This window comes from Meleagris gallopavo, chromosome 13 (genome assembly GCF_000146605.3).
Source record: "Meleagris gallopavo isolate NT-WF06-2002-E0010 breed Aviagen turkey brand Nicholas breeding stock chromosome 13, Turkey_5.1, whole genome shotgun sequence".
Lineage (NCBI taxonomy): Eukaryota > Metazoa > Chordata > Aves > Galliformes > Phasianidae > Meleagris > Meleagris gallopavo.
The window spans coordinates 13,637,854-13,651,851 of NC_015023.2; the positions used below are offsets into that span (position 1 = coordinate 13,637,854).

General features: G+C 37.9%; 1 protein-coding gene across 1 annotated transcript in view; it reads left to right on the forward strand.

Annotated features, from left to right (window-relative positions):
* Window positions 1-13,998, forward strand: part of LOC104913045 (WW domain-containing oxidoreductase-like) — a 26,421-nt gene that overhangs the window by 195 nt on the left and 12,228 nt on the right. The window lies entirely within an intron of this gene.

The following is a 13,998-nucleotide window of genomic DNA, read 5'->3' on the forward strand; positions in this document are numbered from 1 at the left end:
TTTTAATTAAATCTATTTCTTTTTTTAAGTGTTACTGTGTAATTTGCATGCTGTGAAGTGGCCCTGTCCCAGATAAAGTGCCATTGATCCTTATTAAACCTCACCTCTGGGCTTGCTCAAAACTAACTGGAAAAATTAAAGTGTTCATGCTGCAATGCACTTATTGCTTGTGTGATAGGATTATGGAGAAAAGAATAACATTAATTTCCAAGACAGAATTTATAATGTGAGATTTTATTTTATTTTTTTCAATTTGATAATTAATAGCAAAATCACATCCTAAATATAAATCTTATTTCAGTCTGCAAACTGCAGTAGTAATTAGGAAAGATAATGTATACCTGATATAAAGTCAGGATGTTGTATATGGACACTCCTTCAGTATATTAAAATGGTTATGGATTCAACCCAACAGTTTAAATAGAGATTTTAGCTGTATCTTAACATTAATAGCTCGTTCCATTTTATCTCTTCAGTTTAAAACTTGAAAAATGACAGTCTGCAAATATTCATGCTACCAATTTTTCGTATTAGACTTACGAGAAAGAAAAGCATATAAGCTGCAATATTAGTTTCAAGTTTTAAAACAGCTAACAGTTGTTTTTTTAAAAAGCAATAAACTCTCCTAAAGAAATATTCATAATCAATAAGAATAGAATGCATGGAATATATTAACAGAGTTATAAAAATGTTTATAACATGACTCAAAATGAAAAACACTGCAAGTTATGTATGGTTTAAAGTGTAATCAATTTTGTGGTTGCATATGAGGATATAAATGATAAACACGAGGAGTAGCATTTTTACTAAAGGCTTTTGCAAAAAAATACTGTATTTATGGTCTATTCCGTTCTTTTTATAGATCATTAATGTAGAAAACAAACGCGGCGCATCCATCTTTTTTAGACAGTTTAAAATTCCATTAAGTGATAATTTTTAAATGGAAATTTGGTGCACATTTTACCCGTGTTTTTTCCTACAAACCCATGCTGTGCTGAAGGTAAGCTGGATTTCCAGCAGCCAGCGCCATAGAAGTTTTATGCTGGAGTGTTTCAGATTTGTAGGGTGAATTAGTGGGTTCTTCCACTTTCAGCAATGAACCGCCAAATGTGTGTCCAAGAAAGCGGTGAATAGCACGTTGTATTGCCTGTGATATATGAAACGAGGCTGGTATTGTCAATGGTAGCAAACTTCTTTCCACAATTCAAGTGTTTCAGAGCATTTCTTCTACAAATTAATTAGTGCGACCTGGTTGTTGCAGTTTGCTTGGTTAATGCAGAACCAGTTGAAATACTTCCTCACTCATCTATACCTAACTAAATTGTGTTTAACCGTATTACCTGCTAAAATGGATTAGGTATTTGCTTTAAAGCTTCTATATTGCTTTTATGTAAGCCCTACTTATTTGAAAATGAACCCATCAGTCTGTCAGGAAGTGATTCTACTTGCTCATTTCATACAGTTGATAACATTTGATGTGAAGTAAGTTGTATTTCAGTCTTTTATTCAGTTTTTATTCACACACCTCCCTTGTGTGTTTGTTAATGCTCTGTTTGGGTGTTCCCTTGCTTACTGCTGAAGTCCTTGCTGCTGCCAGGACCTGTCCGGTCTGAGTCGTCATTTTGTCTTTCAGATGGTACTTATAGGTGGTATCTTACAGAGCAGCAACTCTTTAAAAAAGCAAAAAGCCACAGCAAAACAAACAGAGGAGAATCCCTAAACTCTAAAATTCTTAAATCTGTGCAATTTGCATAGACTATTATAAAGAATTGAATATAATAAGTGTCATTACTGGGATAAATTTTCCTATTACATGTCTGAGTACAGTTCCACAAGCATTTTGATACCAAATGGAAGACCTGGATACCTTTGTGTTTGTTTGTCAGCACTGTTGCCATTCCTGTACCAGAAATTTCATGTGGGAACAGCAAAGAAAGGAGATGAACATGGGTTTTGGATCAAGGGAGTGGCTTAAGTGGTTTTGTTCAGTGCCTTGTGGAAGTGGCTTGTCGTGGCTCCCAATCTTTGAATCTGAATCAGTGAAACTCTGAGCTCATGAGCGTTCCTGGCCTTGCACTAGTGGCTGGAAATATCCAGGAATATAATCCTTTGTGGGGGCAGCTGAGTGCTTCTTCAAAAAATACCCTGCCTGCATCAGTGCTTGCTGAAAAGGGAAAACAACAAATGGCAAATGGAAGGATCCCATCACAGCGAGGGAATGCAACAGCAGCTGCAGCCAACGTGCTGTGCCTTGGGCCGTGCTGTGGTCACATGGCTGCAGGCTGCCTGCTGCTGCCTGCCTGCTGGGGAGCTCTTCAGGTTTGGGTAATGCATGGTTTTGGCTCTCTGTACCAACGGGTACCACACTGACAAAGCAAGGTGCTCAAATTTACGTGTTATTTTGTAAGATTCAAATGGATTAATGAATATGGCTTGTTTCTTCTGGATTGCTCTTGGTGGATTATCCTCTGAACTGTTATTACAAGTAGCATTGTGCTCCTTGAAGCCTGTTTCTGCCTATTTTACCTTCAGAAGATCACAGGCATTCTGAAATGATGCTTTAGGGAAAAGTTTCTGAAATTCTTTCCTGGTTGTTTGTCAGTGGATTTGTTGTAGTTTCCTAATGGTCTTTAGTGGAGGAAGTAAGTGACGCTGATCAGTGAAGGTAGACAGTAAGATTTATAATGTATTTGTGCTAGCTGATTGCCAACAGAACTGGGCTTTCCCAGCGGTGCTGTACGCGTACTTGGAAAATCAATAGGGATTAGCCTATGACCCCCTTCACATACTTATACTGTGGTCTGCATTGCTTACCAATATTTCATCTGTTTCACTTAAATGCTGTTACTTACTCAATAATGTGTGGCTGTTCTCGCAAGCTACTAATTAATTTTTAAAATGCAGTCTCACTTGAAACTGAGATAAAGCACACCTTTTGCATTGGGGTGGGTGGAAGGCTTTGTGGCTTACATAGTGACTTTGCACTTGGTACCTTTAATTAAAGATCCTGCTTTGAAAGATTAAAGTTACACATTTAGATTTTAAGAAGTACTAAATCAAGTACAGAGATGCTTCTTGATGGTTGCCAGCAAGCTAAATTACCAGGCTTAACTAGATGCCTCACAGTGCCCTGTGTGCCCTGTGCTGGCCCAATTGGACTTTTCACTAGGTGTGCTTAGGTTGGAGTATGCATACGAGGAACTTATTTTTGGTGACACTTAAATAAGTGTCTGTTTATTATTGTATTACACTATTTTCTTTTGTACCAAGATTAACAGTTACTATAATGAGTTATGAGAAATTAAGATTTCCCTTTTGGTTTGCTGCTTAATTTTTGCCTTAAAAATACTTGATTTAAAAGTTGTTTTTTTAATTTCTCGCTTGTAAATAGTAGGAGGAAAAAAGCATCAGGTATTGTTTTACCTTCCAGTAGTTTCAAAATATTTTAATGCATACTAACGATATAAAAATAGTTTGTTAAACAGTGTAAAATTCTTTTTTTAATTTCTAGTTTACCATACAGTTTGCCAAAATTCAAACATAATGGCCTGAAGCAATTATTTTTGATGTGTTTGTTCTCCCAGTAGGGGGATTTAAAAAATTCACGGTTTCTTATGCAAGTGTACCTATTCCCTGGAGTTCCTTATAGTTTCTTATTGATCTGGTAGCTGGTATTTGAATTGGTCGATGTACTCTGTAACTTGTTTAAGATAGCCTACCTGAACTATTAGTTTAAATAATATATTCATAAATTGATTAAGCATTACAGTAAGAGTTATTAGCTGCATTTTTATCTGTGCGCTATCCACAAATGACTTCTAGATAATAATCATGCATATATAAACAGAAATTCTGTTTTAAATTGCAGTATGCCTTCTAATAATTACATTGCTAGTAATGGTATGTTTCTGCAAGGAGGAATCAACCTCTTTTCTGTGTGGGCAGCAAAGCTCATTGTATTTATTTAATGTGGATGAAATAATTGTAAATATTGATGTGCTTTAAGGCAGGTTATGGGCTAAGGGGACAAGGAAAGAGGATGTGGCTGCTGTTGGCAGGAGGTGGCTGCTTACTCTGTGTGTATGAACAGAACCAGCAGGAACCAAGGCCCATCTGGCTGCTGGGCTGTGGGGATGTGGCTACAATTACCGTCCCAATCTCATCACCTGCGTGCACATCACTAGCTCTGCTTGCTCTCCTCCTTCCTGGGAGAAGGTGACAGAAGAACTCAGAGGAAGTGCCTAACCAATGGCTTTGGATAGAACAGCACACACACACAGCAGTGCAGCTTCCTCTTCCTTGCAGTCATGGCAGATGGGTTTGGACCACATGCCTTCAGTGGAGAACACCGTGCCTTCAAAGTATCTCTGTTGCTATTAGTATATGTTCAGCATATACAACTGCTGTATTTGAGGGAGATATTTCAAATCACTATGAGCGAGGAAAGTTTGTGTGTTACTCCATATTGTGTATTTTAATGTTTGTAATAGGAATATGCTCCAAAAATTGAAAGAGCAACCAGAGTGATTTTCATAACAAAGGTCCTAGGCTGACTCACACGCCAGCTGCTGTGAATCTTTGTCTACTTCAGTGTGGATGGACCACATCCAAGTGCTTTTATTAGAAAAAGAAATACCCTCCTAAAAAGGTTTGTTTGTGCAGAGGGAGCTACAAAAGTCTGTATAACAGAAAGCATCAGAACTCACTTTCTTAGCTGCTGTCGGGTTTACTTTGCTGAACGGCGCAGACTCCCAACTGCTTTAAACAACTCTCACTTTGATTTAATCCTAAATTCCATGAGAAAATTCTGAATGCAGAATGCATCTGCATGCAATCTTCCCGTCATACCAATATTCTCAAGTCAATGGCCTCCTTTAGTTAATAATCTGAGTGCACCGTGGAAATTCACACACCTCACATTTCAACTTATTTCCTGCATAAACTATTGTCACAAGCCTTGGAATCTTGCATTTTGCAAATGAATAACTGGGGGAACTTTTTCATATTTTAGTTTGAAAGCCATTTTGTCTCACCACATGCTTTTTCTGCTTCATAAATTCTACTTTAAAACATTCAACAACCTGCTAAATTAATATATACTGTGTTCTTTCTTTAATGGGTAGGGGAACTTGTCTCACAGCAGTGCATTTGTTCAGATCTGTTTTGAAAAAGCGCTGCCTGCCGTGTGAAGGACATCTGCTCACAAATGAATGATTGTGCTTTTGATTCGGAGCAGCACCTTCACTTTAAATGCTGGCTACAGATGAAAGGAACAGATTGCTGTGGTGCCGCTTTTGTGAGGATTCCTCTACCCAGTGTGTGGCTTCATACATTATTGAGAGCAAATCCACTTTATGCTACCACTCCTCACTGCACTTATTTTGCCAACCTTATTCAGAATGTCAGCGAGGACGGCTTTTCTACAAAGGAAGAAAAGGCCAGTTAGGAAGATTAAGCAGATAAATTATTTACAGTGTTTAATTATCATTGTACAGGTTTATTAAACTTTATGGTTACCTGGAAACCTGAGCAGGTGCTAGAAAAGAGTCCAGTAAAGTAAGTAAAAAATGTTTTGTGTAAAATGAAATCCTTTTATGTGTGCCATGTTAATATAAATGTCCAGGGTGTTTTGGTTCCATGCCGAGCTCGAGTTGTATTTGATGTTGCGATTATTTTTTTTTATAATCCATTCCTAGCTCAAGGCTTTTTGTGATAGGAGAATCCCTCAGAATGCTCTGCTGGGTTGAGCAGCAGCATGTTACAGCACTAAGTGTCCTAGACAGTAAACAGATGTACAAGGTATGCTTGGTAAATCTCAGAAGATTCTCATTCGTTGCTGTTAAGGACAGCTGAATTCTGTCAGAAATTAGACCTAGATGGCTTTGTAGCACCAAAATGCATTTTGGAATTTTCTTTGTTTTTATTTATGCTGAATAAATAATGGACTTTCTTTTTGCATGTAAATTGACTTAATTAGTGTTTGTTGAATCATCGAATGGAGAATTTTAATTTTTGCTAATTTGATTTTTTTTAATATTATATATGTAGAAGTGAAGGTGTTGTCCACTAGGAACAACTTTCCTTTCTGTGTATGCTATTCACTAATGTAAACTAATGAGCTGAGTTGAAGATCTGCCCACATAGTTCCAAGGAACCACTTATTAACCTGTCATCTTTGAACACTGTCAGAAAATTAAGACCACCAAGCAACCATGAACTTGAAAATGAAAGAGGCAGTACCAAACCTATTATATTCTAAGGATACATGCCAAATAGGTAGGAAGTGACTGTTATTATCTAATAAGAAGCAGACAAATCCAACAGTTTTAATTCATTGCAGTAAAATAACCCAGAAGCATACGAGCCTAAGGACGGGCTGAAATCTGGACTTTTGTAAGGTTCAGGAGGGGCTCTACTGCTGGTGCAATAGAACACCAGATATGTAGCTTTTCGAAACTGCAGTTCAACTAAAATCTCAGTTTTTTACAGAATGATTTCTCCAGAAAGTGTTCATTTTAATACTAATCCCATTTTGTTTTCCATTTTGGATTTTGTTATTATGGACATTTAACATTTTGCATAACCATAGGAGTGAGTGCATAGGCTACTGATGGAGAAGGTCTTTCATTTTGCCAAGATGCTATGGTTTCCTGGTACACAATGACTTATTTTAATGTGAAAATAGTAAGGAATGAAAAGCACAAAGAGTTGTGCTCTGTAGTAGCAGCAGTTTGACTTAATTGAAGGTAGGCTCCTTTACAGGGAAATGAGAAAAGACTGCTCGCATTTATCTGCTAGATAAATTCTGGGTTTAATCCTCAGTATGAGAAATGAACTGTGAAAATTGATATCCAAGATTCTGATTGTTTTGATTAAATTTGGTTTATGGCGGAATGGTAAATTTCTCATTCCTGAGTCTAACTCTATTAATCCGAATTTGATTTGATAATATTCATATTTGAATATTATCTTGTATGAAATCTGCTTTGAGGGAAATTTTCTATTATTGCTTAAAATATTCAAAATATGGTATTCCTTAAAAACCTATAGATAGAACTTGGATTCTTTATTTCACTTTATTTTGAGGCTTCATTTTCACCAAAATGATACCCATAGTTCTCAGAAGCATTTTGATCATTGATCTCGTTTTGTAATTTGGTCTCGTCTGGATGATGAAGGAAAGTAAGAGGCAGCCTTGGGCCAGACGTCAGTGCATCTTTCAAGGATTGGATGAAGGGTTTTTGCTATTTTGTTATCCGAATAAACTAACTGCGTGAAACCAAACCTCCAGTATAAAACTAGGGCTGTATTTTAAACATCTCCGGTGTGATTTCCTGTGCTGCAGTGTGTATTTCCGTGTTAAGTTTGAAGTGAAATAAGATAACCCAGGCAGAGTGAGTCAGGAAGACCTGTGAAGCAAGGAGTGCAGACGGGCTGAGCTGCATGCGGCTGCTTTGCAGTGCTCAGCAAACCCTGTGCCTTACCTGGGGCACTGAAACCTCTCTGTGCAGCTGTCTGGTTTCACTGCTCCCGCCTCTGACAAGGGAAGTGTGTCAGCTGTGCTGGTGGAGCTGAACTGCTCACCCTCTGTAGTGGCTGCATGTATCTTAGGTACAATTAGTAACCTCGCTGCTGACAGTGGTAGCGTATTGTTGTTGAGAATGAAGAGTTTGCACTACTTGGGGCTATAGTTAGTTAATACTAATTTTTGTATTCCACCAAGTAAACTTTGACAGAGGCCTATCATTTCATAAATAAGCCATTCTTTTAAGAGAACATCTGTTGAAAGTGGCAATTTAACATCTCCCTAAAACCCAGGGCGTAATTAACACTATAGGGATACAAATATTAGTTTTCTAGCAGCCATTTCTATTCCGCTTTATCCTCAGCGTTCAGTAACCTTTTCAAATTGAATCTTGTTTTTGCTTTTTTACTAACATTTTGTATTTAGTATAGAATTCTATGTTGAGAGTAAACATCTGAACTAAAACAGTACGACTATTTGCTGTAGCCCACCGATGTTAGTAGAAAAAGTGAAGGTCCTGTGGCACAGGTGATGTGTTTTTCAACAAAACAACCTGCATTTGTGGAAAGCTGTTTGCATCTCAACTTTGAACTGTTGTGCTACACATAAAGCATTGCTTTACGTTGGAGTTATTAAGATTTATTTGAAGAAAACAAAAGTTTCTACGTGGGGATTTGAAGTAAGCCTAGAGCAATATCTGCCATTAAGAAAATCTGAAGAAATGATTGTGTTTTAAGTTCAGTCACCTGAAGTAGCTCCAGATTCCTGTCTGTCAGTCAGTTTTTAATAAGTCTTCTTTTGGATCATTCTCATCTCTACTAGTGATTAAAATTTAACTTTTTTTTGTACATGATTTGAAAATACGTGGCCACACAATACAGGCAAAGCACCACTTCTTTGTGTTTAGCAATGAGAATGTGGTAATCTCAAACCTTGTATGTTTAATTGAAATGGCTACTGTACGGAGAAGTAATATTTCCCACCCTGGAATTCCAGTTATTCATTGCCTTATTTCTTTCTGGAAAATTGCAAATTTATTCTTTATGGAGCTCAGGCATTAAAGCTGTCTGTTGCACTAATGTGGAAAATGTTTTCCTATTACGCTGTCTCCATGCAAATAACAAATTAATGCAGCTTGTAGAGGAATCTAATCACTGTAATTCAACATTCAGGGGAGCAAAAAATGATTGTGCTTGTCTTCACTCTTCCAAGAATGACACCAGATTTTAGTTTTTTAATGCATGGCCTGTTCAGCTCATTAGTTTTAATATACAGGTTTAAAAGTCTTTCCTTGAGCAATATCTTTGAAACAAGATGTTAACCTCCCCAAGTCTGTAATCTCCTATCAAGATGTAGTTACTGCCTTGCAGTTATCCTGCTCTTTTACTCCCAGTTCTGTCTTTGTGCTTCAATCTTGCATCATATTTCATCTCTAGGAGATTTAATTTATGCAGTGGGTCATTACAGCTTTCATTTACCTGTGCTGAGGAGACGCTGAGGATAAGGATGCATTCAGACCAACTGATCCCCCTGCCTCAAGTCCCAACCTTTCTGGCAATGAGAAGTCCTAACTGTGCTGAACCTGTAATGTTAAAAGAAGTGTTAGTTTAGTCAACTTCTCTTTCTTACCATTACGCACTCTGCTGAATTGTTCTTTTTCAGTAGCTGCCTCTTTTTACTCTTTTTCATCCTGAAAACTGAGCAGATATCAGCTGCTACTCAGCAGATCCTCACCTGCTCTCAGCCTCAGTCTGTATTGCATTCAAAACACCTTCTACTCCTTTTGCACCTTCAGACATTCTTACTGAGATCTTCAGATGCTCTTATTGCAATCGGTCTTTGGCCTTTCTCTTGCTTTTGAACTTACTAAGGTCAATTTGATGATTTTTACAATGAGTTTCGTAAGACACCTAAGACGTCTGGCTCTTGTTTTGTGCTACTGTCTCTTTGCACACTTGTCCTAGATTCCAAAGATTTAAGGTGAGAAAAACTGTGGTGATTTGTTAACTCTGAGAACATTGCAACTGCCTTCTCACAGTCTTTTATACTGTTCTTGTTATCATTATTGTTATTATCTGCTATCTTGAAACCTATTCAAAACTACAAAATATAAAGGCAAAGAAAAAAGCGGAGGGCTTTTTCACTGAAGGGCCTCATGCAAAACTGTTCAGCGGAGGACATTCGGTCACTCTGGTCTGTTTGTCTTTTGAGATAAGAAGCTCTACTCACCTGCTCTGCAGCTCCGTGACAAATGGAGTGACAGCAATCTGAGATCAGTGCGGTGCCTTCCCTGCGCTGCTGGGTGGCTTTGTGTGCTGTGTGCACGCTGGGTGGCACGAGTATTCAGTTATTCATTTTGTCTTTGAAAGCTATGCTGCTTTTAGTGTTGTTTCAAAGCTTTTCTGTACTTCCTTTGTACTTTCATCATCTTGAATTTCTGCAAGCGTTCATTGGACGTCCTGAAAAAAAACATTTGTGCTGTACAGATTTTCTGCTTGCAAGCCTTGTTTGGTGGGAAGCTGGTGAATGGATCCTTTGCTGTTCCTTCAGATCCTATGAATCCCTGAGGTCTGGCAGGGAGGAGCTGCCTGTTTGCCTGATTCTTTATTAAGAGGATCCAGAAGAGTCATGGTGTTAATAAAATATTTTTTTTTCCCACACCCTTTTCTATTTGACAAGCAGCTGTTTTGGCTAGGCTAATTCTGTCCTTCTAAAATGCTGTGATCCACTATAGAGTGTTCTTTCTCATTGTGACCTTTCTTTCTTCTGTTGCGTTGCTTCAGTGGAGGTGGTGGTACTTGGGCTCGCCAGATAGGATGTGGATGCTGTACTGCATAGAGTTGCAATGGTCTTAGGTGGGAGATCAAATAGCTTTCCCTCTGGGTCAGTGTAACAAACCTTCTGTATGAGTGCTTCCAAGAATGGTTATTTCTGCTGTTCATTAGAGACAGGGAAATAAGGACGCTGAGGATGTATGTCTGTGTCAGAACTTCCTGTGATCCGAAGGTCAGCAGATTTGTAGAAGAGCACACAGCCCCACTGGGCAGAAACCACTCCAGGAGTGAGGTGTGATCAGGGAGTAAATTAATGGAATGGATGGCTTGGTGGCAAAGGGACTAGGGGAGAGGCCTGAGTCTGTGTGGGCTTGTGGCTGTACAGCATCCTATGTTTCAATAATAACATAAAAAAAGCTGACAAACTCACTTGAAATAATTATCAAATTAAAACTTTATTAATTGATGGATTGTTTTCAATATCATATTTTGTATATTTCGTGACAGTCTTACTATGAAACCTATAGCTGTCAGTGGAAATTGTGCATTTATCAAAGAAAAGACAAAACTGCTTTTTTTTTTTTTCCCCACTTTTCTCTGCGCAGCTAAAAGGCTTTGACTATATGTAGCTTTTTAAACAACTCATTGGCTGAGAAATAAAAAAGAATTCAGCATTGAGTGGAATACAGACAAGCAGAAAAACTGCCCTCAGTTGCTGGCTTCTTAAGTCTGAGATTATATTGTCAGATTTTATGGAATACTCAGAATGATGCTGTATTCACATGTAAACCCTCTTCTGCTGAGTCTCTCTCCTTTTATATTTGCAACACACACTGCAGGCTTGGCAACGATTTATCCAAAATAAGATGCTAATGAAAATTTTTCGTCTGCTAACGAAGAGATGAAGTTTAATAGCTTCTTCAGGCAAGAAGGAGAGGTTCTGTCCTAATGCATTATATTTCTGAACTTGCAATTTATTCAGTAATTAACTTTTCTTGATGACAATGAAAATATGTAGCCTTGCATGGAAAATTCATTTTTAGTTCTTACTGAACTTAGGAAACAAGTGTGACTACATTGTACAAGATATTGGATGACTAGAGGTGTCAAAAACACAAGGGAACATGGAATTTGAAGCTGCTCTGTTATTAGCTATCAAATTATATATCTAGTGTGTGTTTTGACGGGCCAGTTTATTAAGCCAAATATTTTGTGGAAGTAAAACCAGAAAGAGCAGAATGAACATACATTGCTCTGTGTCCAGAACTGTGGCTAAAAGCTGGAGTCAGACACTTATAATAGCAGTGGTACCTTTTTCAGGAAATTCCTGGTATGACATTAGATTCCACATTGCTGCCATGTTTATACTAAAATAGAGTTAATTTAAAGAATGCATTGGCTAAACCATGTTCACATTCAAAATCTATTAGTTCAGTTATCGAAGGAGTGTATATCCCAGGGCAGTTTAAAATCATCCTCAGAATCCTTGTTTGTACTTTCTGGGTCAAGCTAACGCTTCATTTAAGAATGCATGAAGTAAATCTTGAGGATTTTTCTGTGTAGAACTTCTCTGTAGGGAGTTAGCAGCCAGCTTTGACTTTTGTTCCTATGATTATTATATAAATGAAGTAAACATTTCAGTCTGTATCAACTGCCAGGAGTAGAATAAAAAATGACCTCTCCTTATGACACAGTTTCATGTGTTCAGTAATAAAAACTAAATTGGTTTTGTGAGAATGCATGTAGAAATAGGAAGCCTCCCTCCGCCCAGCTGTATGTGTGCACACAGCCTACAGGTAACATGCCCTGACACAGTGCTGAGAAGGGGTATTCCTGGGCATCTCCTGTAGGGCATCCCATGAACAAGGGGAGGAAATGCAGCACCAGGTGAGCTATGTGCACAGCTTATTAGATGGAATTGGGCATAAGTGACACTTGGCTGGCAATACTTCAAGATTTGAGGCAGTTGCATTCACAGGGTTTTAAGGAAAATTTTGCATTGACTTAATTATGTGGAAGAATTTAACAGACTCCACATCCTTCACAGTAAAAAAATAACAACTAAACTGCGTTATAAGAGTATAATAAATGGTAGCACTTCAAGTAACACCTTTTAAAGAGATTCTTCAAGGTCTGTATTTGGGCTTGATGAATTGCTCTTTGATGGAGGCCCGAGTATTGTACCAAAGTGCAGAGGTGAAGGAATTTCCCTCTTGCATAGGAGATGTACCCAGATTTCACCACTTTTAAACTGAATCAGTTTCAGTTAGACCCTGAATTTCATATATTAACAGGGGGCATAAGTAGGAAATATTACTTCCATTGAATAAATAGGACTTTTTGTAGTTCTATTTTTTAATATGTAAAGTTTCCTAACATTACGAGTCTTTGTTCTTCAGCTTCGTGCATTTTATGCTGGGGTTCCAGCATAACCAGTAATGCAGGCACCTGCTGGCATCTCCCGTCTGTAATCTTAGGAAATATCCAATCACACTCCAGTAAAACACCCTACAGTCTTCAGTTACTGAATCTTTTTCAGCTGTCAGTCTCTTATATCCGCTACATACCTTCTATCTCTTCCTATTAGGATGTAGCACTATAGGGATAATGTTCAATTCTTTTTCCTCTTGTGTATTTTTTGTATTTGTTGTCTTGTTGCTCCTATAGACTGCTTTTATGAATTTAAAATCTGTAATCAGTCTGGAGTGACCTTGTCTTCTTTTTCTTCTCTCTACATCTCCCGTAGCCATGTATAGCAAACCACCCTCCTATTGGCATGCTCACCTCTCTAAATGTCTCTTTTATAAATCTTTCATTCTCCTAAACGTTTCATAGTGAGGAAAATTGGCTTGCAAGCAACCTTGCCCTCACTGTGCTCAGTAAGACACTGCACGTATGCATACTGCTCCTGAAAGTCTTTTCTAAAAAAAGCTCCAAATCTTGCACTGCAGAACTTGCACATCACTGGGTTCTTCTCTAGTTTAGATCTTTAATTGCTAAAAGATGAGGGCTGCATAACATGTGCAGAAAAAGCTTGAGAAGTTAAAGTGGAAATACATATAAAGACATTCCCTGGTTGTTTAGCCTGTCACTGATCTAGTTTGAATGCAGCTGCTAACATGAACTGCTTCAGGAATTTATAAATGTTAGATGAAAACACCACCAAATTAAATTGTAAAGGCAAGTGCTTATTTTTTTTATAAGGACTTGAGAACTTGTACAATTCCTCTACTAAAGTGAATTTTCCATCAAACAGATGTTTATTTTAATCCAGAAAAGTTTCTGTAGTAAATATGTCCACCACTTGGAACAAAAGGACCCCAAAGTGATTATGCCACCTTATTGCTTAGATATCCTCATATATTTCTTGTTATTCTAGTTGAGTACTGCGTTCAGACAGAGGTTGCCAATAAAGTTTATTGTAGGAGCTAAGTGTCAATATCTGTAGTACCCCCCGCCTAGGGAGCTTGTAATTAAAATGCCACAGATAGTCTGGGAGAAGCATGAAAATTTGATGGCAAATTGATTTCAGGTTCATCTTGAAATTTGTCCTCAGCTGGACTCAATAGTGCTGGCAGACATTGGATGGCTTTTGTCAAAAGGGTTTGCTGGGATGAGACAGAGATGCCTTGATCTGAATATTAAACACAGGGCTCCACTTATGACAGTTAACTTTCTGCTAACATGTTCCTTTTTTTT